We start from the raw sequence: 25,897 nt of genomic DNA on the forward strand, positions 1-25,897 counted from the left end.
GAGAGTGCTACATTACTAGTAATAAAATGGCTTTATCTAAGTATTAGTTAGGAAATGTACATACTTATTGTATTAGTTCATTGTCTAGCCTTTTTTTTGCCTTGTCTGACATGTTTGAAATGAAGCCTAACTAGCCATGTTTTACCCTGTGGAAAAAAATTTCCCATTGCACAGGCAAGCAATGAAGACTTGTATGTATCTTCTGAGTTTGTCTGCAAGTAGCCGATTTCCATGTCATTTAACATTGAGTAAGAGAGATTAGAAAGCTTGAAAAATTATTGTAGTACCGGATTTTCTGGACTATAGACCGCTACTTTTTTCCCCACTCTTTGAACCCCGCGTTTTAAACAGTGAAGCGGCTAAATTATGGATTTTTCCTGGGTTTTTCCCGGTTTCACAAACTTCACGCCAAAGAACTGAGCCCCATAACATTACACAAATGAAATTGCCGAACGGGTTCAGATAAACCAATGAAACTCTTTATATTAAATCAGATGCGCTCCCACTGAATCGGGCCGCACCACATCATAAATATGGATGATGTTCCTCTGACGTTTGACCTGCCGCTCACTCGGACTGTCTACAGGAAATGCGAATCATTCGTCACGCTGAAAACAACCGGGCATGAAAAAACACACTTCAGCTGTGTTCTGAGCTGCACGGCATCGGGAGAAAAGCTTCACCAATGGTGATTTTTAAACGCACGACGATGCCAAAAGATAAACTCTCGAGAGAAATTGTTGTGAAAGGAAGGAGGAAGACAGTGAACAATGACTTTCTTGGTAGGCTACTGTTTAGATACAAGCCGTGTAACAGACACTGTCTTTCGTTAAAGCCGGTGTAAAGTTCATTAGTTTCAGTGTAGACACCTGCGGCTTATAGACAGGTGCGGCTTATTTATGTTCAAAATAAAAAATCTTTGTAAAAATCAGTGGGTGCAGCTTATGTTTGGGTGCGCTTAATAGCCTTTAAATTACAGTAAAGATATATGTGCTTTTTAAACATACCATTCCACATTTAGTCTCCACTCAATTGTAGGGTTCTTCTTGTTCAAGTGAAGTGAAAATTGTATGCTATAGCATCCAAAGACATTCGATATTCTAATAGTGTGCTTACAACATTTTGAAAATTTCTGGGAAAAAACACACCTGGCTGGAAAAGTCAGGAGTCCCAATACAGGTGTCCATATAGTGTACGTCTTAAGGACTGTTAATAAAAAGGAAATCGACAAGCCTCGCCAACAGAAATATCAAATACCCTAATTGTTCTTGTTTCTTAGAAAGATACAGTATTAAATCAGTTATCAGAGTTTTTAATGACCCAAATGAGAGTAGCTGAAATGGGAAAAAAACAAGCTTTCTAGGAAAAAAAAAAACATTAGTGAAGACCCAGACAGGCATTTGTTGTTGCTGGAAATAAATGTGATGAGAACCACTGGAGTAACTCAGTTGAGTGAGAAAACACAGTGTAACACTGTAGTCTCACCATGGCCTGGGGTGTCAAGCATAGTTTCTTTTTTTTTTTTTCACAGAGATGGAGGAGTTTTGAACGACAGGGTTGCTTATGCATCACATTCACACACAACCTCTGTTTCTCATTTAATCAGACTTATTGCTAAATGCTAAACCCTGACAGCACACTGCAATAAAACAGCAACTCCTAGGCAACACCGCTGTCTTTGATTGGATTATTATTATCTGGGGCCAGGAAAGATTTTGCTTTGGATCGCTTCAAGTAATACTTCAATATGACAGACCTTTATATGCCATTCTCAAGACAGTAATTATTAACCAAATTTTTTTTTCACATTTAAGCTTTCTCTCGGCTGTAGGGAGCGACTTACTAAACAGTTAAACAGCTAGTTAGCTGTTACTATATACAGCCTATATGGGTCAATATATGATTAGGAGTTTTAATTGGCAGATAAACTTGTTACAAACTATATATATATTAGGGGTGTAACGGTACAACATATTTCCATAGTGCCATGAAGTGGATAGCAGCTAATGCTAGCGCTATGGATTCTTTAGGGTTTTATGTCCAGCTTCAAGAATTTTACTTAAAAGGAAAAAATCCTGACAATTCTGCATATTGAGGGAGTGAATGAATGAAGGATGGAGTATGCTGAAATAAGTAGAACAGTAAAGTGGAACATATCTTTAGAAATAAATAAATAAATAAAATGTTAAAAACACACTGTACATGCACATCTGTATTACCCAAATGCGGTCTAACAAATGTAAACTATTTAATTACATTTTTCCATTTATTAAATTTTATTTAATCAATTTCATTTGTGCCAATTTAAATGATTATTTAATTCAATGAATATAATAAAAAAGTGTATTGCATTGATGTAATTTATTCTATTAAATTTTTTATTAAATATTATAACATATTCTTTTATATACAGTGGTACCCCGCTTATCGACCTCAATCTGTTTCTTAAAACAGGTCGAAATGCGAATAGGTCGAAGAGCGAATGTAATCCGGGGTGCGCTTTGGAAAGAAAGCGCAGCTGTGGAGAGCGCGTGGAGTCCAGAAAGGAAGAAACGCATAGGAATACGTGTGACAGGGAAACCACAGACAAACATGCACCAAACACCTTCACATACCAACAATAACCGACAAGGAGTGTGGGTGAATGAGGGGTTTATATAGGAGCTGGGAATGAGTGAATAATGAGCCCCAGGTGTGCATTGTTGAAGCCGGGGGCTTCAGGGAAAGCTGAGGTTTTGACGGCCCCCGAAGGGGGCGTGGCAGGTGGATTTCTGACAATAATACAGTAAAAAGTATAAATTAAAAACATTACAAAAGTAAAAAAAAAAAATGCTCTACGTGGGTCGGGGTAAAAAAGGTCGATAAGCGGGCATTTGGTCGTTCATTGGGCGCAAATTTTGGTCGAAAAACTGTTCGCTAAGCATCCGAGCCAGTCGATAAGCGGGGTACCACTGTATTATCTAAACAAGCAGGCATTTTATTTTATTAAAAAAAATTTTATTGTTTAAATGTTGATCACAATTGTAAGTCACATACAGTATAGCATATGACCATGTTACCCACGGTACCGCCAGAAAACTGTATTGTTGTGTTACTTGTTAAAATATTGATTTCCTATCACCCAGCTCTTCTACATCGCTGACTTTCTTTATTAGCTTCATTAAGTTACTGAATGAGCCCTTTTAAGCACCTAAATCAGAAATCAGGTAGATAACAGGATCTGTAATCAGGTAGCTCTGCCATGATGGAGACACCTTAGCACGTCTCCTATTGTTAGACCATTGTTAGACCAAGCTCCTGATTTGATCTCTCCCCCACAGAGAACAGTCTGAGATGTTGTAGCGATAATGCACTAGCTACATGTCTCCTTGAAGCTCTGATGAAGATAGCTCTGTAGATCAGTAAATCGCTGCTGGAAGTCTCAGCAATATGCAAACTTCTTTTTTTCCCTGCTGATCTGCTAAAAGTGGATTAAATGGTGAACGTGCCGTTTATTTGCAGATTTATTTATTTATTTATTTATTTATTCAGAATTCATGTAAGTGAACTGGGCCTGGAAATGCTGCTAGTGAGATTGTGTATGTTGTGTTAATGGTGAGGTCAAGAGAAAGTTCAAAAGCATTAATTATATATGTCACAACACCAGCAGCAATACAGACACCAGCAGACAGGAACACTTCTATTAAGCATATTCATGTCTCTGTTAAATGAACTGTGTATATTCGAATTAAAGGGTGTATTTCTTTCTACAGGGTATGGTGCTCCATGTGCTACATTCATTACATTAGTCAGTACAAAGTTATTTTATTAGGCTTTGAGCTTAATGGCCACTACTTTATTTTCAAATCTCTCAATCTCGAATTAAATTACAGAGCTGCTGAGGTGACATGGTTGTCAGTACGGGTGTGTAACTGTCCCTAATGTCCATATATATATATTGATATATTTCAAAGTGGGTGTATTTTCATGAAATATGATTCTCACCATTGTGCCTCTTAAAAACCTTTGATAACACTGAAAAAAACCCCAGCATAGTCTCTGAATTCCTTAACCTCAATTGTATCATTCCAGTACATATCCATTCAAAGATAGATCAAGGGCACAAAAATCAGTTACAATGGATTATTTAATTATATAATTAACTTCTATAAATGGCATTTATTTGTCCAGCAAACTTTGCCTGTCTGTTTGCATAATTGTTTTAATTTGGGGTCTGTCATTCTACGCATTCTACCTCTGGTATGCAAGTGATCCGGGCCCCTTCTGCTCTCTGGATTGGCCTGATCCATCCTGATTCCCTCCTGATGCAGTTCTCATGACTTGGAAACCACCTGCTCCTACTAAGGATGGCTTTACATAGAGAGCCTAAAATGCATCAGATTACTGTGGACAGTCTCACTTAGAAACCATAAAGCTTTAGGACAACAATTGATCAAGTCTTCATCACGGAATAGTTAGTAACTTCAACAGAATAGACTTCAGTTAAAACTATAATGAATTTTCTGGTTACACAATTGCACTTATTGACTATATAGTACACATTAATGCAAATGATTTATTTCTTAATCATTCTATCCGATGTCATTTAGATCACAAAATCACCAAAACAAATGTATTCATTTTTAATTTATATTCGAAATTGACTGTAAATTGGTTTTGACAATAACCATTGTTAAAAGCGTTATACAAATACAACTAAATTGAATCCTAGTCCTAGGTTATTTATCTAGTCTTAATGAAATGCACTTAAAAAAAAGTACATATCTTATTAGTGTCTGTATTTGTGTCTAACGCACTTGTACATTCCAAATAATGTATTAATTTTGGTTATGTGCCTACAGTTGTTACATTTTCGAAAAAAGCATAGAAATTAATTACGACATTGAAGCCACCAGTTAATATTTGAAGGCCATAGAGTAAGAATTGTTTGTTTGTATGTCATGAAACAAGAGACAAGTAAGCAGGAAGAGAACACAAGGGCAGATAAATGTTAATAGAGTGCAGATAAACACAACAAGGACAAAGAAAAAATGCAAAAGATAACCAAACAAACCAAAACCTGAGCATGAAGCATAACAACATGGATGTCAACAATAATGGGATGACAAACAAAACATTAGTATAAACATAAGTATATTTGTCCAGCCTGGACAAAAAAAGCCCTACACACTCTAATATATTATTGGACCACCTTTTGCTTTGAATATGTCCTTCCAGAGTTTTGTTATTTTCAAGCCATTATCTTGTATTAATGATTTGGGAGTCAGACAACTGTGTAAAGTCTTCTCCTGGACATCCCAAAGATTCTCGATTGTCGACATTCTGTGGTGGCTTATCCATGTGTTAAAATTGTGTTTCGTGTTACTTGACTCACTCTTTAACAATTTGAGCCCAATTGGCCAAGGCATTGCCATCATGCATTATGCCTGTGCCATCAGGGAATGAAAAAAATCCTTTAATAAATAAAAAAACCTGGTCTTTCAATTTTTGGGCACATTGCTGAACACAGACACGACCAAATAAACCAATCCAAGATCAATACACTTCCCCCATTGGCTTTTACCGTAGGCACTATGCATGATGGGTGCATCACTTATTTCGCCTTTTTTCTTACCCTGATGTACCCATTACTATAGAAAGGGGCAATTTTAGTCTTACTTTATGGCAATATTTTTTTCTATTGCTTTAGAATGAATTCTTTATGTTTCCTAGCGGAAGTTTTTTTTTTTTTTTTTTTATATATTCTCACTGCTTAGTTGTTTTCTTAAGAGTACACAGCTGTTTAGTCCCAATTCCTTGAGTTTTTTTCATGTTGTAAATGTCGAAATGCGATTACCTTCACTATTAAACATAGCTTTAAGTTCTGCTGTTTTTGGTTTTTTAATTCTTTATGCTTTGATTTCACCTAATGTTTTAGTGATCTCTGATCATTTTATATCCAACCACTTTTTTTTTTATCAAAGATGATGGCTCACTACTTCCTTCCAGGTCTTACCCCAATTTTAGTCATTTCAGCAATCTCATTAGTTCGTTACTTGATGCAGCCCTGCAATTTGACCCTTCTGAAATAGATATCTGACCACAGGACATGTTTTCCAACATGATTGTTTTAGAAATGAGAGGCCACTCATCCCATTAATTAAGGTAAAACAACTTGTTGCCATTGAAACGTATTAATTATTGCAGTTATGATCCAATGAATCAAAGGTTCTTACCCATTTGCTAAGTCAAATCCAGGTGGTGACATAAACAAGAGTTAATTATCAAAAATATATACCAGGTGCAGAAATTCATGTGACATAATGGAGTGCAGTGGATTGTGGGAAATGTTATCCCAGTCCATAATCCTGATGCACTGAACACACAAAGCTAAAAAAAAACAGGGGTTAATGTTAAACTCATGTTGTAATACCAATAAGTATTATCACTCATGTCTGGGCTTAGGTTTGTGTGGCCACAATGGTTTATTTCAATTGAATTTTTCTTATTTTAAAGTGCAGTATTTACAATATATGCTAAGTACGTATCAGCTAAACATTAATTCAATAAAATAAAACTTCAAACCCTCAATATATTCAATTGTGGCCACTTTCTTTTTAAAACAGTACCACCTCGTTTCCCCTCATCAAGAGCTTCATAGACTTCGGCTGTTCCTAACTGTAAAATTCAGCATATGTATGGTGCAAAAAATTCAGTCACAACTCTGACAACCATGACGCGTCTCCTGAAACCTCACAGCATATTGTGAAGATAAGAATTTTTTTTTTTAAGTGTCTGAGATCCATGGTGATTTTTGGGGTCATAATAAGACAGCTGTCCAAAACTGATTTCCTTTGGACTTGTCATGTTTGACCTAATAGCCACCCCAGTGACATCCCAAAAGCTGGACATGAGATAAGAGGATTTCCTAGTGCTAAATCTCATGGCTACACTTTTAAGAAAATCTACTGCATGACTGCCAGCTCCAAGCCTTCACCAAGCTGCCATGTGCAAATGTATATAAATGTTTAATCCAGAGAGCATGTTGGAAAGGCAAAGTCTGCTGCCAGTTCTAGCAGAGGGCTGAACCCATGAGAGATTTTCTTCTGGCTTCAAGAAAGAAAATTAAAGGCCACTTTTAGAGGAGCACCTTGAATTCAGATGAAATTATTAGCTGGGTTTTCATTGGGACAAATGTCAAGTTTGCTAGATTAAAGCTACATAAGTTAGATCTACTTAAGTGTTATTGACATTACATACTGTACAGTGCATCTATACATGGATTTTTACTTTGGTGTAAAAATGATGCTCAGCAGATAAGCTTTGGATGTGGTTTAATCGAAGTACTTCCTTAACTATAATGCTACCTAGTAGAAGAAAAAAAGTAACCAAGTGCCGCTTTTAAGAAGTGCAACACCACTCATTCATGGGGCATTTTTTCTTTTTCTTTTGGCTGCTCCTATTAGGGGTCGCCACAGCGGCTCATCCGTCTTCATACCCCCCCCGTCCTGTACATCTGCCTCTTTTAACCCAACTACCTGCATGTCTTCCTTCACCACATCCATAAACTTCCTCCTTGAACTTCCTTTTTTCCTCCTTCCTGGAGGCTCCATCCTCAGCATTCTCCTACCGATATACCCCATGTCCCTCCTCTTCACATGTCCAAACCATTTCAATCACACCTTCCTTTGTCTCCAAAACGACCTGTATGCACTGTCCTTCTAATAAACTAATTTCTAATCCTGTCCATATGTTTTGAAATAGAAATAGTTGTTGTCATTATAGTAAAGCAAATGCACAATGGCGTGTCTGTTGTTAAAATGGTTGAATTGTGACAACAGTGTTATACACTAGATAGTTAATGTCTCAATTAGCAATCTCTGCATTGTTATTTGATATGCATCACATAGTGAGTCTTTTCAAATTTACACTGCACACCTTTCATGCACCTGTATAAATGCAAAGCATGCAGGAATAATGAGTTATAAAAAACACCAGGTTTACAAACAGACACTAAGCTGACATTGGCAGAGGTTGTGTGAAAAGAACCTCTTGGCAGAGTTTGCCCAATGTTGGCACAATGTTCTATAGGGAATGCCAACATAACCACTCAAATTAGATGCCTGTTTGCTTCCTGGTATGCACATAATCTAAATAAGACATTCCTATTGTTCAGCTCTTACTCATACTGTTCCAGGGCATAATCCCACCTAAAGGAAAATTCCATAAAACTTGTGTAGGTGCTCTTGTATCAGAGTGAAAAAATCTCACAAGATCAACTAACTTGAGTCATGTGTATGGTATATTCACTAACCCAGTGTAAGAAATATATTGAGTATACGCTGCAAAATGATATGCATTTCGCATTTGAATTCAACAGGTATGAATTGGTCTTTTTTAAAAAACACATATATTAATGAATATATTAATCTTTTAGACTTAATTTTTTCAAGTACTTTAGATTCCCTTTCAGGAACTCGAGCTGCGTCGTCCATGCTCTAAATAATCAGTGTAATCAGTCAAAATTGAAAACAGGCTGTCACCGGCCAGGGAGTATAAACCCCTGTCGGGGCTTACCTGGAGGGAAGACGGCTTTAGCTTCTGTTTGCTCATGAAGCCCTCTGTGTGAATATTTAATGTTTGTCTGTCTGTTTGTTTGTCAAAGAAAATGAAGGCATCCGAAAAAACCAAGCACACGTTGCCATGTGCTTCTCCCTGTCCTCGGGTGCTACCAATCCTCCCTTCTCACAGGAAGTTCCTAAGGTTTGCTTTCGGGGTCAAAGCATGACACGAAGTGTGTCATCGAAATGTCGTTCTCGCTCACATGAAGGAGCTGGAGTTTTGGCTGAATACAGGGAAGAGTGTCACTAGAGAAGCACCTATCTCTGCATTATCTGGGATTCGTCGACTATGCACGCGCAGCTTTCCTCTGCCCGCATAGCGTCCATCCTCATGGCGGTCAGGAAGGTTGGAGAAGGGCAGTCACTCACTGACAAGCAGTTCCAGAGACTGCTCGGGCTTATGGCAGCAGCATCCAGTGTCATTCCACTTGGCCTTCTTTACATGAGACCCCTTCAGTGGTGGCTCAGAGCCCAGGGGTTCTCTCGGAAGGGCAATCCCCTCCACACGTTCAAGGTGCCTTAGATGCGTAGGTAGATTCCAGGGTTCCTACTCCAAGGCCCGGCATGACTGACCTGACGGATGCATCCCTCACGGGATGGGGAGCGGTCATGAGTGGCCACTCTGCACAAGTTCTATGGTGTCCATCTGAGGTGGCACATCAATTGCCTATAAATGCTGGCCGTGCTTCTGGTTTTGAAGCACTTCCTCCTGGACCTCAGAGGCCATCACGTGCTGGTCCATTTGGACAACACCTCAGTGGTCTTGTATATCAACCACCAGGGGGGGTTTGTGCCAGATTCTCCTGTGGGCCCAGGGGAAGCTCCTCTCCTTCAGAGCAGCTTATATCCCAGGCCACTTGAATGAAGCAGCAGACACCCTGTCGAGACACCCTGTCGAGGTGGTGAAGCAGATTTGGGAGAAATTCAGCACAGCCCAGGTAGACCTGTTTGCATCCCCTATGGTTCTCCCTATATCCATAAGCCTTGTTAGGACTGGATGCTTTGGCGCAACCGTGGCCCCCCTTTGCCCTGCTTCCGGGAGTTCTGGAAAAAAATTTCCGGGACAGAGTCCATCTCCTTCTGGTAGCCTGCGGTGGCTGGAGGTTGGGACCTGACCGTAGTGTTGGAGGCTCTATTTGAGACCCCCTTCGAGCCTTTGGCCGATACTTTGTGGAGGCACTTGTCCATCAAGACCGCTCTCTTGTTGGCCATCTACTCTCCTCAGAGAGTAGGTGATTTGCAGGCCCTTTCTGTGGCCCACTTTTTCCTGGAGTAAACTCGGTGTGGTGTTATTGGACTCTCGTTTCCAAAGCGTTCCGACCCAGCTCGAGTTCCTGAAAGGGAACATCTCTAGTTTACGTATGTAACCCTAGGTCCCTGAGGGAACGAGAAGCATCTCGTTCCCTCAGGGAACTAGGGTTACATATGTAACCTAGAGACGATTCTGTCCGTTGAAGGGTACTATTTTATAAAATATAGAATTATAAAAAATTCTGCTTGTATCGCAGCGATTTGCCAACTATTTCCCAAAATTGTCATACCAATCGAGCTCTTCACCAGCCCCGCCTGCTCTCTCTATCTTTCTCTCTCTTGTTCATGCAATCGGATTGCTCACACATGCATACACCCCCTGTCAGTTGACTGATAAAACTGAAAGTGTAACACAGACTAACAGTCTTTTCATAAAAGTTAAATCAACATATAACAAATGAACTTTACCACACCAACGATTATACAATTTTATTTTGTTTAGCAATAATCCCCTTTTTATTTTAAATTTTGTTTATATCTTAGATTATATGTACCATCTGTTACTATAGAATACAATACAATACTGTACAAATCAAGAAAGCATGCATTAACTTTAGCAAAATTTGTTTATAACCGGAACTTCCTGTGCTGTTATACAAAAATAAAGCACATCTTTTGACCTATCAGATGCAAGCAAACAATTATGTTGCGCTATAATGTTTTAGGACTTTAAAAATGGCCATTTAATTGCACATTTAATTCAAATTTGCTGTTATAATAATCACTTTTCTTCTAAAAAGGTGTTCTGCTAGATTATGGAGTGTGCATGTGAAGGTTTGTGCTTATTCAGCCACAAGGGTGTTAGTCGGTGAAGAGACCTCGGATGCAGTCAGCGTTCCATTTCATTACAAATGTGTTCAATAGAGTTGAGGTCAGAGCTCCATAGCAGGCCAAAAAAGATCTTCCACTTTGACCTATGTAAACTATATCTTCATCGAACTAGCTTTGTGCACAGGAACGTTGTCATGCTAGAACAGTTTTGCATCTCATAGTACAAATGAAGAGAAAATTGATTTCTACCACATCCAAAGACTTCCTTCAACTTTGGGGAAGAACCACATTTGGCTGGAAAAGGCAGGCAGGTGTCCCAATACTTTTTGTCTGTATTGTGGATGTTAATCCAATCGATAATCATTTGTATGATAACTTATCATTTTATAAGCAGCAGACACTTTGAATATTCTACAGAGAATGTTAAAGTTTTATGCAAGAAGACTTTTTTTTTACATTCATGTAAGGAGTCTCCAGAATCAGAGGTTTCTAACTTTTTTTGTCAAGTTTACATGAAGACAGAGAGGCTGATAGGCTTCTATAATGTACGTGTTTACAGGAATTTTTACTAACCGTCTACATTCCTAATGTACCGTATTTTTTAGACTATAAGCTGCTACTTTTTTCCCACGTTTTGAACGGCTTAAACAACGAAGCGGCTAATTTATGGATTTTTTCTGGGTTTTTCCCGGTTTTACAAACTTCAAGCCAAAAAACTGAGCGACATAACATTAGACCAAAGAAATTTCCAAACGGAAACGAAAAAACGCACCTCACCTGTGTTCTGAGTCTGGGTCATGGGAGAGCTCGCTAACTCCAGTTGCAACAGAAATCATATAAGCACAGACAGGTTTCCAAAACTCGTGCTTTTTTATTTTTCTTGGCAACAGCATTACGGTTTAGTCAAAGAAACTTAGAAATCAGCATCAGAAAATAATAAGGACATATTCCTCGGTCTTGCACACATGCAGTAATACCGGAAAAATGCGGCAGCAGGCTATTCCCAAAATGCCGCTCTGCTCTTAAATGAGCCACAACATATTTCACCCGTTACACCGTGTAACAGACGTTTAAGCCTGTGTAAAGTTCATAAGTTTCAGTGTAGACACCTCCGGCTTATAGACAGGTGCAGCTTATTTATGTTCAAAATAAAAATCTTTGCCAAATTTATATATAGGTGCGCTTTATTGTCCGGAAATTACGGTAAATGTACGTAAGTTTGAATGTGTGATGTCAATGAATAAGTTGAAAATCACTGAGTTCATGGTAGAAGACTTTTATCACTGCACCCATCCTGCTATGTTTTTATTTCTTACTCATCGCTATATATGGACAGAGTAAGTGCATAGTGTATAGTCTGCGTGGAAACAAGACAGAACTGCCAATCATGTCAATATTTTTGTTTAGTTTTAAAATAACTATTATATTTAGCATTGAATGCATACTGCTTGTGATTGTGCTGTGTTGGGAAATGACAGGCTTTTGAAATTTGGCTCTTTGGGTGTAATGGTTTTGTAAAGACCACATGAGTCACATGAGTTATGGTGGAAGGCTACAGCGGAGGCAGTTGGTGTAGTGCAGTGGCCGGTCCACAGAGAGAGCCGCGAGAGGTCCATTTCACTGAATTTTCCTGTACTCTTGGTTAATACTGGGGGTTTTTGCGCTTACACTGGTTTTGCTCTGGTAATGAAAGTGTGCTAAGAAATATGCAAGGTTGCTGACCCTATGCTAGTGTTGGAGTAAAAAGACCTTTCCAGTTTTTGGCTCCTTTTATAAATGTGTGTGCGTATGTATGTGTGGTGTGTGTGTGTGTGTGTGTGTGTGTGTGTGTGTTTGTGTGTGTGTGTATTAAGCAGCAACAAAATAACACGTGACTAATCAGGATGGAAGGTTATTTCCTTAGCAGCCTAATGATTTGAAGTGTGTGCTCTCAATCCAAGTGTGACCTATGGGGTTTACACATGTGTGGGTGTGTGTGCGCACACGTGTTTATTTATGGCTTGAATATGCCCCTCAGTGTTCTGTGGACTATGCCTTTATATGCCTTGTGATCAAGTCGATGTATAGTAGTGGCATATTATATATAATGTATGTTACATATGTCCCTGTGGTACCATATTGAATTCATCGAGACATTATGTGACTTTAATATATAAAAAATATAATGTGTATAAAATATAATGTGTTTTTTGAATTTTTATTACATTTGTAATTAAAAAAAAACAAAGTTTAAAATGTTATTCCTAACGTTCCGTTGGTTAGGTTCCAAATAAGAAACCATGAATTTTCCGAGCCCTGAGTTCCAAACCACAAATTTTATTTTATATATATATATATATATATATATATATATATATATATATATATATATATATATATATATATATATATATATATATATATATATATATATATATATGTGGTTGTGGTTTATAGATGTGGATGTGGTGAGGGAAGACATGCAGGTAGCTGATGTGAAAGAGGCAGATGTAGAGGACAGGGGGGTATGGAGACAGATGATCCGCTGTGGCGACCCCTAATGGGAGCAGCCGAAAGAAGAAGAAGAAGAAGATTTTGAACTACATATGCTAAAGGTTCCCTGGTGGTCTAGTGGTTAGGATGCGGCCCGGGTTCGATCCCCGGTCAGGGAACCAAACCCAGCCATTAGGGTTGCACAAGCCTTAGTGCCAGTTCCAAGCCCGGATAAATGGGGAGGGTTGCGTTAGGAAGGGCATCCAGCGTAAAAACATGTGCCAAATCAAACATGCATATGTTCCGCTGTGGCGACTCCTAATGGGAGAAGCCGAAAGAAATTTTGTTGTTCATATATGCTAAATCATTGTCTTTGGATGTGGTGCAGTACATTTTTACTTCACTTGAACTGAGAGACCCAAACCTGTTCCATCATGAGAATGCCCCTGTGCACAAAGTGAGCTTACATGGGCTGAAGTTTAAGATTTTGAGTGGCCTGCTATAGAGTGCTGACCTCAACCCTACTGAACATCTTTGGATGTAATTGGAATGCTGACTACACCGCAGGCTTCCTCACCCTACATCAATATCCGACTTTACTAATGCCCATGAGGTTGAATGAGCACAAATCTCCACAACCATAAATTTTACATTTTCTTCCAAGAAGAGTGGAGGTTATTAGAACAGCAAACGAGGAATTGATGTGAAATTAAATGGCAAAACATATATATGAATCTTATTGTCAGGTGTCCACAAACTTTGCTAACCTATCCTAACCTAAGCTAACCTATCTCTGACCGAGTAAATATTTCCAGAGAAGCAAAGAGAAACAGAGAGAGGGATAGTATTGTATTTTTTCCTAATATAAGACAGTAATTCGGTGCTAAAGCTAGACTGACAGCCACAATAGATGTTCTTAGCCGAGGTTACAAATCAACAGATGAGAGCAGGCAGCAAAGTGCACCTCACTGAAATATCTTCACTTTTTTTCCATTTCAATTTCTACCATTAAGCCGGGACTCTCTTGGTGCAGATGACAGCTTCAATAACAATATTTGTATTTTGCTAATAGGGGGGCGAACTGCGCAAAATTGAGAGTTGGATTTTTTCAAACGGCTATCTCATATTTATTACGAAGTCAGAAACGCTGTGTGAAGGGAAAACAATGATGGGACTATAAACACTTTATTATTAAGGTTGTTATTAAAGTATGTAAATGAATGCATTATTTTTTGTCATACTTTTTTCTTTGTAATAAAACAACAACTATTTACAAATTTTTTTTGCCATAAACCGTCAACTGTAGCATGTCTTTAAATGGCGTTCAGATGGATTTGACCGAACACGAATCATTAGGTTTTGCAACTTCAATGCATGTTGTCTTCACAAAGAGGAATTTACCAAATACATTAAAAATGAAAAATGCTGAAAAAGTAGTTCTAAAGCTTATATAGATATATTTGAGATATGTTTTTTTGCTGTCCAATCATATTGCTGTGCTGAAAAATGAAAATGTTTATTTAATTAAGTAGAATTGGCATTGGTGGGTTTGGAATTTTTTACCCAACAGTATGAAGTGACCGATAGCTCATACAGTCATATAGTTTCACAACCACTTAATAACATATAAAAAGAGCTTTGTGCAATCTTCAATAATTAAGATATATGCAGCAGAAGCATGGCATTTTAACTGATTTTGGAGCTCATTGTCTGATGCCTTTGGTGTTGCTATAAAACTAATTTTGTGTCAGTTGATAATTTTCACTCGAATTAGCACTCTTTTCTGTGTGCTAGCAAAGGTGTAAAGAGAGCCAGAATATGTTGCAAATTTCAGTATTGAAATGCCATTGAAATTAAAGAAGTGATGTACATTAGGGAAAAGGTACAATTGGTATTTTTTTTAGTTTTTGTCAAGCGGGGAGAATGGTGATGCCTTTTCTCATTAGTGCTTCAACATGTGCAGCCTGACTAGATAAGCATTCAGTCAACTGTGTGCTCTTTTATCTTTACAATTAATGAAAAGCATTTATCAAACTCTCTCTCTGTGTGTGTGTGTGTGTGTGTGTGTATGTGTGTGTGTGTGTGTGTGTGTGTGTGTGTGTGTGTGTGTGTGTGTTAGGTTGACTTTAAATAAAAACTTTTTTGACAGAAAAACATGTAAAGTAGTTAAACATTTCATCACAAGAAAAGAAAAAATTAGTTAAAAATATATAGAGAGACAGAGAGAGAGAGAGAGAGAGAGAGAGAGAGAAAGAGAGAAAGAGAGAGAGAGAGAGAGAGAGAGAGAGCTCTATTATATAATAGATTTAAAGAAATAACTTGACCCAACATCCCAATGAATGGAAGCTTATATGTGCAATTATGTTTTTCATCACGTTATTCATGCTATTTCAAAATGATTTTTTGCTACATTTTTAATTAAAACTGTTTTTTACTAAATGTTACCAACGTTTTTATTCAAAGACTACATTCGAAAACGGTTTAATCTTGGCTTAATTTGTCTATTTTTTCATTTTTATTGTATGACGCAAAGACAGAACAACAAACAGCAACCAAATTTCTAATGAAAAGGATACTAACTTTGTAAATTATGTAGTAATGCCCTTAATTAGCTAACTAGCCTGCTCGTTATGTTAAATTAGCCAATGTTTTTTATCCTATTTACTGTCGTTTTTAGGCAACACAGGACTGGGTGCATTGACATTTTCTAGTGATTTGTGCGTCTCATTTAAATATACGGATTTCAGTACACATCAGTGCACATTCAGACTCTATCAGATTTACGGGCAATTTTGACCAGACAGTCCACCTACCTGCATTTTTTTGGGAAGTGGAATGAAAATGGAGACCCTTGAGGAAAAGCCTTGAGGGTACAAGGAGGGGAGTACATGTGCCGAAGCTCTAACAAACAGCCAAAGGCTTTAAAAAAATGCTTGGCAGAATACAAATTGCAACTAGAGAAAGGTGATGACGCTTGGCAGGCCATCCCGTCTCAAAAGACAGCACCAAGCAATTGGTGAGCACTCACCCTGGAGCTAAATACTTTATTTCAGAAGCAATGTATTGTAAATTCAGCCTGTGGGGAGAAATTGCCAAAATCAATTGAATCAATGTGAAATTTATGTGCAGTTGACTTGATAAGCAAATAAAAATGGATAGCTTATTATGCAACATATTTATACAGCCTTATTTATTGTGTTCGCGGGCGAGCTTTAACATGGGAATAGCCGAACCAAAACACACTATATGGCAAAACATTTGGGACACCTGACTTTCCCAACCATATGTGGTATTTCCCCAAACTATTACCACAAAGTTGGAGACACACAATGGTATAGGATGTCTTATAGGATGTGGTAGAATTAAATGTTACTTTCACTTGAACTTGGAGACCCAAACCTGTTCTTGAGTGGCCTGTTGAACACCTTTGGAATGAACTGGAACCCAGACTGGTTCCTCTCAAGGTTCTTTCCTCATAACATCTACGGGAGTTTTTCCTTGCCACAGTCACAATGGCTGCTCATCAGGGATAAATACACATCGTTCACCTTAATTTAAAGCTGCTTTGAGACAATGTCTGTTGTGAAAAGCGCTATAGAATTAACCTTGACTTGACTTGACTCTACATCAGAACCTGACTTAACTAACACCCTTGTTCTGAACAAATCTCCACAAGCACACTCACAAATCTAGTGGAACATTTTCCCATTAGAGTGGATGTCATTATAACAGCAAATAAGGAGTAAATGTGAAATGGAATGCTCAACAATAGCATATTAATCTTATCATAATGTGTCCATAAACTTTTGTTTACAGTGTATAACAAAAATGAATATATTCAAAATAAGGACATGATAAAGCGAACAAAGTACATGTGATTGTGGGAGGTGTTCAGCAATACAAACCCTACACTTCACATTATAAGTAAAACCTGTGTTTGTAATATTTGGTTAGGGGTCCGAAATGACGCTTATTGACATGGCCATGACGACGCTTATGGAAGCTCCACTAATTTCCCACTGGCCTGCATGCAACCCCTATATTTCATTTGCAGATCACTGCTATAGTGTTATTGACTTAGCAGTGCAATATTAAATCATGATCTATTCATTTGTGTACACTATCAAGAACACTTCCTGGACTTCAAACAAGAAACATGGGAACTTCAGACTCAGCAGTTTACGAAGGATGATCATTCTTGCCATTGTAACCATTTGAAGAAGAGGATTCTGCCAAGAATTTGTAATCTGTTATTGGTTTACCAGCTTAGCAAGGAAACACAGCCTCATAGGGTTATTTGCATGGTTGGACAAAGTATTGAGAAATGAAGCTTTTGGGAAAGCATAGATAGTCTATCACAATCGTGATTCAGCCAAAAACGTCCTCAAGTTAAAGTAAAAAAAACAAGTTATAACAGTACTTATAAAAAAAACCTGTTCTGCAATCTACAGGGCCAAAAGACTGTGAGAGTGGGGCATTTTAACCAACTTTAGAGCTCTATTACTGACCCCTCAGGTGCTGATTATGTGTCAGATCATCATTTCACTAAATTGTTTTTAAATGTGCCTTTTTTTATGAACGTGTATAAAATGTTGTTTACCCCTTTCTTCATAGCTTTTATTTATTTCATTATATATATATATACAAAATGCACATTGTTTGAATTAGGTTTGTAATTTTTCTTTAATAATATTTTGCTCAATATATTCTAAAAATGTAATTGAATTATCATATATATATATATATATATATATATATATATATATATATATATATATATATATATATATATATATATATATGTTTCCCATATTTCTCAGAACTACAAAAAGCATACAGAGGACATGGTTTGGCTGTTGGTAGGAACTATAATTATTAGATTTACACACTCCACAACACACCGCTTGTTTAAATAGTTCATCATGTGAAAATTTAAACACTAACATAAATAACCCCTTTCTGGGCAGCACATTATATAACCAAACTTTTTAAGTAAAGACTTTCTAACATTTTGTTGAGGAAACAAACACGATGCTTCATCACCTTAGACTTGATCAGGAAAGGATTAAGACCGTTGCCCCATGAGGTCGCCTCTCCTTAAGATTTCACTACTTGCTTAATTCCCTACAGTCTGCAATACGCAAATAATTAGCACTTCCTAATTAAGTAAATAACCAAGTTCATGCTTGATGCTGCTTTTTAGCCTCGTTAATTGGACTTCCAGGCAAGCATAACATTAGAACCGCAGCAGATTGGAGCTTTGACTTGCCTGATGGGCTAGCTAATGAATTTTTCATTCCTCATCATAGGTACTCTATATTGACAAAAGTATTGGGACACCTTACTATTCTGGCAATATTTGTTTTTTTCCCAAATGTTTACCGCACTCCGTGTTTATATACTCCAAAATCTAGTGGATATTCCCTGAAGTGTGAAGGTTATTATACGAGCAAATAGGGACTATATGAGGTCAGGTGTCCACAAACGTTTAACCATTATATATTTATTTTTTCAAAACACATGAATGATGAGACATTAATGTTTGTTATGTGCTTAATCCAGCCTGTTAAATGCACTGCCCCAGACAGGGTGAAACATTAGTCATTATAATAAATAGTAGTTTTCAAATCACTATTTTTTAGAAAATTATGAGGTTTTGTGTACAATGATTTTGTGTAAGTTTATATATTGTATATAACTTAAAAAATCATCTTAATTCTGGAGGCTCCATTCTCAGCATTCTCCTACTGATTTACCTAATGTCACTCCTATGCACCTGTCCAAAACATCTCAATTTGGCCTCTCTCACTTTTTCCCCAAAATGACCCACATACCTACATTCCCCTCTAGAAACTCATTTCTAATCCTTGTCCATCCTCGTCACTCCCCACTCCACCCTGCCTGCACTCTTTTCTTCACTTCTCTAACACACTCTCCATTACTTTGCACTGTTGACTCCAGGTACCTGAACTCCTCCACCTTCTCCATCTCTACTCCCTGTAACCGCTCCACTCCACTGCCCTCCCTCTCATTCACACACATGTACTCTGTCTTACTCCTACTGACTTTCATTCCTCTTCTCTCCAGCATGTACCTCCACCTCTCCAGGCTCTTCTCAACCTGCTCCCTACTCTCACCACAAATCACAATATCATTTGCAAACATCATAGTCCATGTAGACTCCTGTCTGTCAATCTGTCCATCACCACTACAAACAGGAAAGGGATCAGAGCCAATCCTTGATGCAATCTCACCTCTGCTGTCACACTGTACTCATACATGTCCTGCACCGCCTTCACATACTTCTCTGACACACCTGACTTCCTCGTACAATACCACAACTCCTCTCCGCACCCTGTTGTACGTTTTCTCTAAACCCACAAACACACAATGCACCTCCTTCTCGATCTTCTATATTCTCCATTGACATTCTCAAAGCACATAATGCGTCTGTGGTGCTCTTCCTCGGGATGAAACCATACTGTTGCTCACAGATGGTCACCTCTTCACTCAGCCTGGCTTCCACAACTCTTTCCCAAAACTTCATGGTGTGACTGATCAACTTTATTCCCCTGTAGTTACTGCAGGTCTGCACATCTCTATTATTCTTAAAGATTGGTACCAGCACACTCCTTCTCCATTCCTCAGGCACCTTCCAGAATCTTGTTGAACAATCTGGTCTCCACACTTTTACTGGTGTGTCATCTGGTCCGACAGACTTTCCACTCTTCATCCTCTTAATAGCGGCTCTCCTCCTTACTAATACTAAAAAAGTTGTAAAATAATACAGCAGACCGACCAAACTCTAGGGAAAAAATTCAAAACTAAATATATATGAGCAATGAGAATTTATGGAAGAGGTTTCAGGTAAAAGATTGACCTTTTATTTATTTTTAAAAAGTATACTGTTGTTATTAGGTTTTTATTAGGTAAATTTTTATCTGGAGAAATAAAAAAAGGATATAAAAGCATAAAAAAATACACTATAATGACCAAAATCAGGCCCATATATCACAACCATAGGTGCTTGTTGAACATCCTAATTCAGATTTTGTTGTTTTTGTAGTTATAATAACCTTTTCTGGGAAGGCTTTCCACCTGACTCTGGAATGTAGCTGTGGGGATTTGTGTTTATTCTGGCATAGTCAATGTTTTAGTTCATTTATAAGGGGTTTCTGTAGTTAAGGTCAATGCTCTGTGTAGGATACTTGAGTTTTTCCACTTCGTCCTTGACAAACCATGCTTTTATAGAGCTCCCTTGTTCACAGGAGCATTGTCATGCTGGAACAGGGGTGGGTCTGGTAGTTCCAGTATAAGGAAGCAATTATACAATATACCATGTCTTTTACAATTGTGTGCTTCCAACATTGTGGTTATAGTTTTAGTTTGGTGCCAGATCCTTTTGATACTTCCTGTCAAGCTAAAGAAACCACAAAAACCCCACCGCTGACTAGATATGATTCAGCATGGACAGTGTTGTGTTTCAATGATCTCAGCAGTGCTGATTTTTTTTTTCTCTGTATCACTGATGGACTGTGAAACAAGAAAGAGTCTGTCAACCAAAAGACTCCAGTCAGTAACAGTCCTGAGGTCAAACACTGACAGTGATAAAGCATTGAAGAAGATTTATCATGATATACATTCATGCCACGCTCTAATGCCTCAGGTCGCGACAGGAGGACTGGCACTGCCTAGGTCGCCATCGCGTGTAGGGGTCAGGGACTTCCTGCCGCAAGGCCGAGGAGTCTTCCACCTTTTTGAGGCGTTGCAAGGGTCTGACAGGAATTCCTCTTCTGCATCTACCATCTTTGCCTTCAGTGAGAGAGGATAGGGGAGATAGCCACTATTGGTCAGGAACCAAAGGTTCTTCACCACAAAGTCCTCTCGCCGGCCTTGAAGACAGTGAGGAGCCACCACACATATTAAACTCCAGCCATGTCTCTTCAGAACGACACGCCTTCTTGTCCTCCGCGCTGCCTGCGCTGCCTCACTGACATCCTTCCGCAACCTGCTGGCGGTTGAGTTTGGAGCACTTGACCCTTCCAGTACATGAGGCTAAAAAAAAAACAAAAAAATTTATCCACAGTATTGCGATATACTGTAGAAAAGTGCATTGTGACGTACACTTTATGGACAAAAGTATTGGGACACCTAATTTTTCCAGCGACATGTGGATATCTTTATGCAGAATAAAATTTTCCCTTCTGTAAATTTAGAGATCCAAGCCTGTTTTAGCATGACAATGCACAAAGAGAGCTCAATGAAAATACAGATCCATGAAGATATGCTCTTGTCTGTGTTTACTAGATACAATGACAATTCACGTAATGGTTTATTACATTAAAACTACAGTAAAGTTATCCACTTAACCAGGAAACATGGCGAGCAATCATTTTTTTCTTGAATATAAACTTTTCATTAAAATATGAATGTCGCCAGATGAAGGAGAAAAGAAAAAAATCTAAACAATTTCTATATCCTACACTTTATGCTTGAATCACGTCCACACAACAGAACTCTTGATTGTGTTATATTGCTTAAATATAAGCAAATGTGAGTGTTGTTCTCACTGCTCTCTGTAGTGCACTAGATTAATGCACAGCACTCGAGGCAGGTGCTGGCGTGTCAAGGAGATGCAAGGCTGGTTGTTACAGTCTGGTAAGCCATCTGTGTAAAGGGTTATGAGGTGCTAAAATGATGTGAGACGAGCCCCCTTCAATATCAGAGAAATATTCCACATGGTCTGATAAAAGCTCTTGAGTGCTGAAGATTATAGAATGCTAAATATGAGCAGCAATCTAGACTGAATTTTTTTCAACATTGGACAGTTTTATCTATGTAATCTATATTACAATGGATAGATGTATCTAATTAAATACACCAATCAGATGTATCATTAAAGGTGTGAAGTTAATAACATGGACTATATTGTTGCAATGGCACCTGTCAAGGCACTGAATATATAGGCAGTATACACAGTTGGTGTGTTGGAAGCAGCAAAAATGAACCAGCATTAGGACCTGAGCAACTTTGACAAAGGCTAAATGGGGATGTCTAGACTAGGAGAGAGCATCTCTTAAATGACAGGTTTCAAAGAGTGTTAATGGAGTATACAGTGGTTAATGCCTACTACAAGTGGTTGAAGGAAAGACAACTAGTAAGAGCCACTGTTGGACAAATTACAAAAGAAAAAAATTGAAGTTAATGCGGGAACACAGTGTACATCACTGATTGTTGTGTATGGGGCTGTGTAGCTACAGACAGATCAGAATGCCTATACTGACCCCTGTCCACCACCAAAAGTGTCTACGATAAACATGTGGGCATCAGAACTGGAACCTGGAGCGAAGAAGTAAAGTAGCCTGGTCTGATGAATCATGAGTGGATTCATGATGAGTCATAATGTGGATGGCTGGTGCTTATTGATCACTTACCTGGGTATGGACAAGTCAAGTCAAGTTTATTTCTATTGCGCTTTTCACAACAGACATTGTCTCAAAGCAGCTTTACAGAAATCAACAGTTAAGGTGAATGGTGTGCATTTATCCCTGATGAGCAGCCATGGCGACTGTGGCAAGGAAAAACTCCTGGAGATGTTATGAGGAAGAAACCTTGAGAGGAACCAGACTCAAAAGGGGAACCCATACTCATTTGGGTGACATCAAGAGTGTGATCATAAATCTTTTAAACAATACAGAACACTACAGAGTGAGAACTAACATGAGCACTGGAGTGTAAGATTAGGATTAATGCCCTTTCTACAGTCTTAAGGTATATATACAGTAAAGGTATAATATGGGAAGGAGCTATGCCATCAGAGGCAGTTTATTGGCCTGGGCAATGTTCTGTTGGGAATCTCTGGGTCCTGTCATTCACACCTCAACAATGGAACTATAATAATTGAACATTCACTACCACCCAGCTAAGGATGGATTCCCTTTTGAATCTCAGGGAGTTTTTCCTTGTCGCTGTAGCCACTGGCTTGCTCATCAGGGATAAACAATTATAAAGAACAAAGTTATAGATGTAAATGTACACATTTTGTAATACAACCTGATATCCACTTTATCTGTGTAAAGCGACTTTGAGACAATGTCCATTTTAAAAAATCGCTATACAAATGAAATGTGGATGCTACTTTGACATGTACCACCTCCCTAAACATTGTTGCAGACCATGTACACACCTTCATAGCAGCGGTAATCTTTACCGCAATTGGCCTCCTTCAGCAAGGTAACAACTGCAAAAACTGTTCAGAAATGGTTTAAGGTACATGAAAAAAGGTGTTGACTTGACCCTAAAATCTCAATTCAATTAATTATCTGTGGAATGTACTGGATAAACATGTCTGATCCATGGAGGCATTAGCTACTGTCTTAAACACCACAACACTCCTTCAGAGGTTTTAAGTCGATGCCTCCATGTCGTTTTGGTGGCACAAGTTGGGGCCTGCACAATATTAGCAGGTGGTTTAAATGTTAGATCTGATCAGTGTGTTTTTATGTGTGCCTTAGTACCAATCCTTATCACCATAAATGGTGTGCAGCAGAATGTCAGACGCCATGAATCACGTCTCTCGTGTGAGTGTGTCTGCAATGGAGAAGCTAATATTTTACGCAGTTAAAGAGCTGTTTATTGATGATGAGCCAGTGAGCGAGGAAAGGCTAGGCACCGAGCTGGATGTGTCTTCCTCAATACTTTCATTAGTGCACCAGAGTGTTGGATACAAAGGCAGATTTGTCAGCAGCCAGCCCTTTCCTGCCTTATATGGCTTCTGTTTCTTCTTCTTCCTCTGTCAGAATGAGCCTCAGCCTATCGTTATAAATATCTCTACCATAATCATGTGCATGATGTGCATATGTAATGTAAGTAATGTTCCCATGCGGGAGATAGAAGCCACTGACTCCTCAAGGCAGCTGTTGACTGGCTTTTTATCGCTAATGTTTCTGCCGTGTGTCAAATCTGTTAGAAATTAACATAAGGTTTTATGGGATCTCATTTCATTCTGCAGTGATAGACTAGCAATCATGCAGTCGTGGACCACAGTGCACTGGATCTGTATCCATATGCTAACTTTGGACAAGGTGAGTGCTCAAGCATTAATATCACAATGATGACACGACCGTTCATTGAAGCATTGTATCGCTTTTCGCACACAAGATATACATACAAACATGAACCACCATAAGAGCTTTTCTGCACCTTTGGCACTCTCTAGAGCTTCTGTACTGGAAGCAGAAACATTTCTCTACCGAAAAAAAACATTTCCGCAGGTGGTGTTTTGATGATGGTGGTGGAGAGCGCTGTGTTACACATTGTTCCAGAATTTCCCACAGGTGTTGAGCTGGGTTGAGATTTGATTACTTATAAAGGCCAGAATCCATGATTTATGTCAATTTTTATCATAAAAAAAATACAAATTCAAGGAGCTCTCAAGTCCTGTGGATGAGAATTGGATAAGAATCCGATCAGTCAGAGGAACTTTGTTCTGATTTGCAGTAATCTTTCTCGTCTGTATGAATGAACATGTATATTACGTCAGGGAAAAGCCTTGAGGTTCCATCCATTATAAAATCAATCACAACTCATAGGCATTGAATCAGCAACACATCCATCTGTGAAGCCTCTACCAGTATTTATGCAGCAAGTGATTATGCTATGAAAATAAGAAGCGAGAACCACCTCCTTCTCCTCACCTCTTTCACAGACAATGCATCATGCCTGTAGCCCTCCTACCCATTTTGACTGTCAGACAGAAGCGTAATGTCCTTGGCTGGCTTTCAGTGTATTTCAGCAGGCCTTTTGGAACGAGAGACGGTTGCCCGTGGTCTTCTTCACACCTTCATTGTCCATAAGAAATGCAGACATACAAGACCTCACTGCTGGGGTTGTGATGCCGTAACCCCTTTCCAAAACATCAAAACTAAAAAAAAAAAAAAAGAAGAAGCAAATCATCGAGACTAAAAGTTCTCAGTTCTGCCGCAGGGATTTGACTGTAACAAGCGTAATGTTCATGCTAATACATCAGCCTCAGCAGGGAAGTGGATTAAACTGAGGCCCTTCACTCGAGCTCTGGAGTGCTCTAACAATCTACCTCTGGCAGTTTATAGGTTTTTTCTTTCGTTTTCTTTTTTTTTCTTTTTTCCTCCCTGGCAAAGCTGCAGCTTGATTGAGCTTCCTAGTGACATTGCATTCATTGCTCGATGCTTTTCAATATTCTGTATCATTAGCAAGTTCAATAAGCACCCCAGGCCATTATGCAGATTAATAATAGTGACCTTTGACAGGCGCAGATTCAATTTGCACTTCACTGACCTTTTGTTCAGCAGGTGTTACAGTATTACCTTAGCAGGGTACTATAGTTCTTTTCGCCCAGTTTTATTATTGTCACAATCCCTACAAATCCCTCAATTTTCTTTTGCATCAAGCTGCCACAATGTAATTATAAAACAATTCTCTGTTTATCTTGATGCATTACAGTTTTATACAGCATGAATTCAGCATCAAATTCTGTATCTTAAGCTGTTCTTAGTGCAGCACCAAGCTAAAGTTTTAACATTGGTGAAATGTTGCAGTCTAGGAATTATATGGAAGCTTTGAATCAGCAGAAACAGTAAATGTAGTATATACTTTGTATTTCTAAAATACATTGTTTTGCTGTGTCTGCCACCTTTTATAGTGATTGATGGAGCATCTTAGTCAGCTCGCTAGTTCACTCGTCAGGGCACCGATCAGGGAGATGG

At 38.5% G+C, this 25,897-nt stretch overlaps 1 protein-coding gene and 1 long non-coding RNA gene across 2 annotated transcripts in view; both read left to right on the top strand.

The window, feature by feature from the left end:
* The window catches only part of asic1b (acid-sensing (proton-gated) ion channel 1b), a 348,288-nt gene that overhangs the window by 78,274 nt on the left and 244,117 nt on the right, over positions 1-25,897 (top strand). The gene's annotated exons all lie outside the window — the stretch shown is intronic.
* LOC310722229 overlaps positions 367-25,897 on the top strand; it is a 116,407-nt gene continuing 90,876 nt past the window's right edge. Inside the window, exon 1 of the long non-coding RNA XR_014532313.1 lies at positions 367-886. This is a non-coding gene — a long non-coding RNA (uncharacterized lncRNA). The remainder of the gene's footprint in view (positions 887-25,897) is intronic.

The sequence above is a fragment of the Silurus aristotelis genome (genome assembly GCF_946808225.1).
Source record: "Silurus aristotelis genome assembly, chromosome: 28".
Taxonomy (NCBI): domain Eukaryota; kingdom Metazoa; phylum Chordata; class Actinopteri; order Siluriformes; family Siluridae; genus Silurus; species Silurus aristotelis.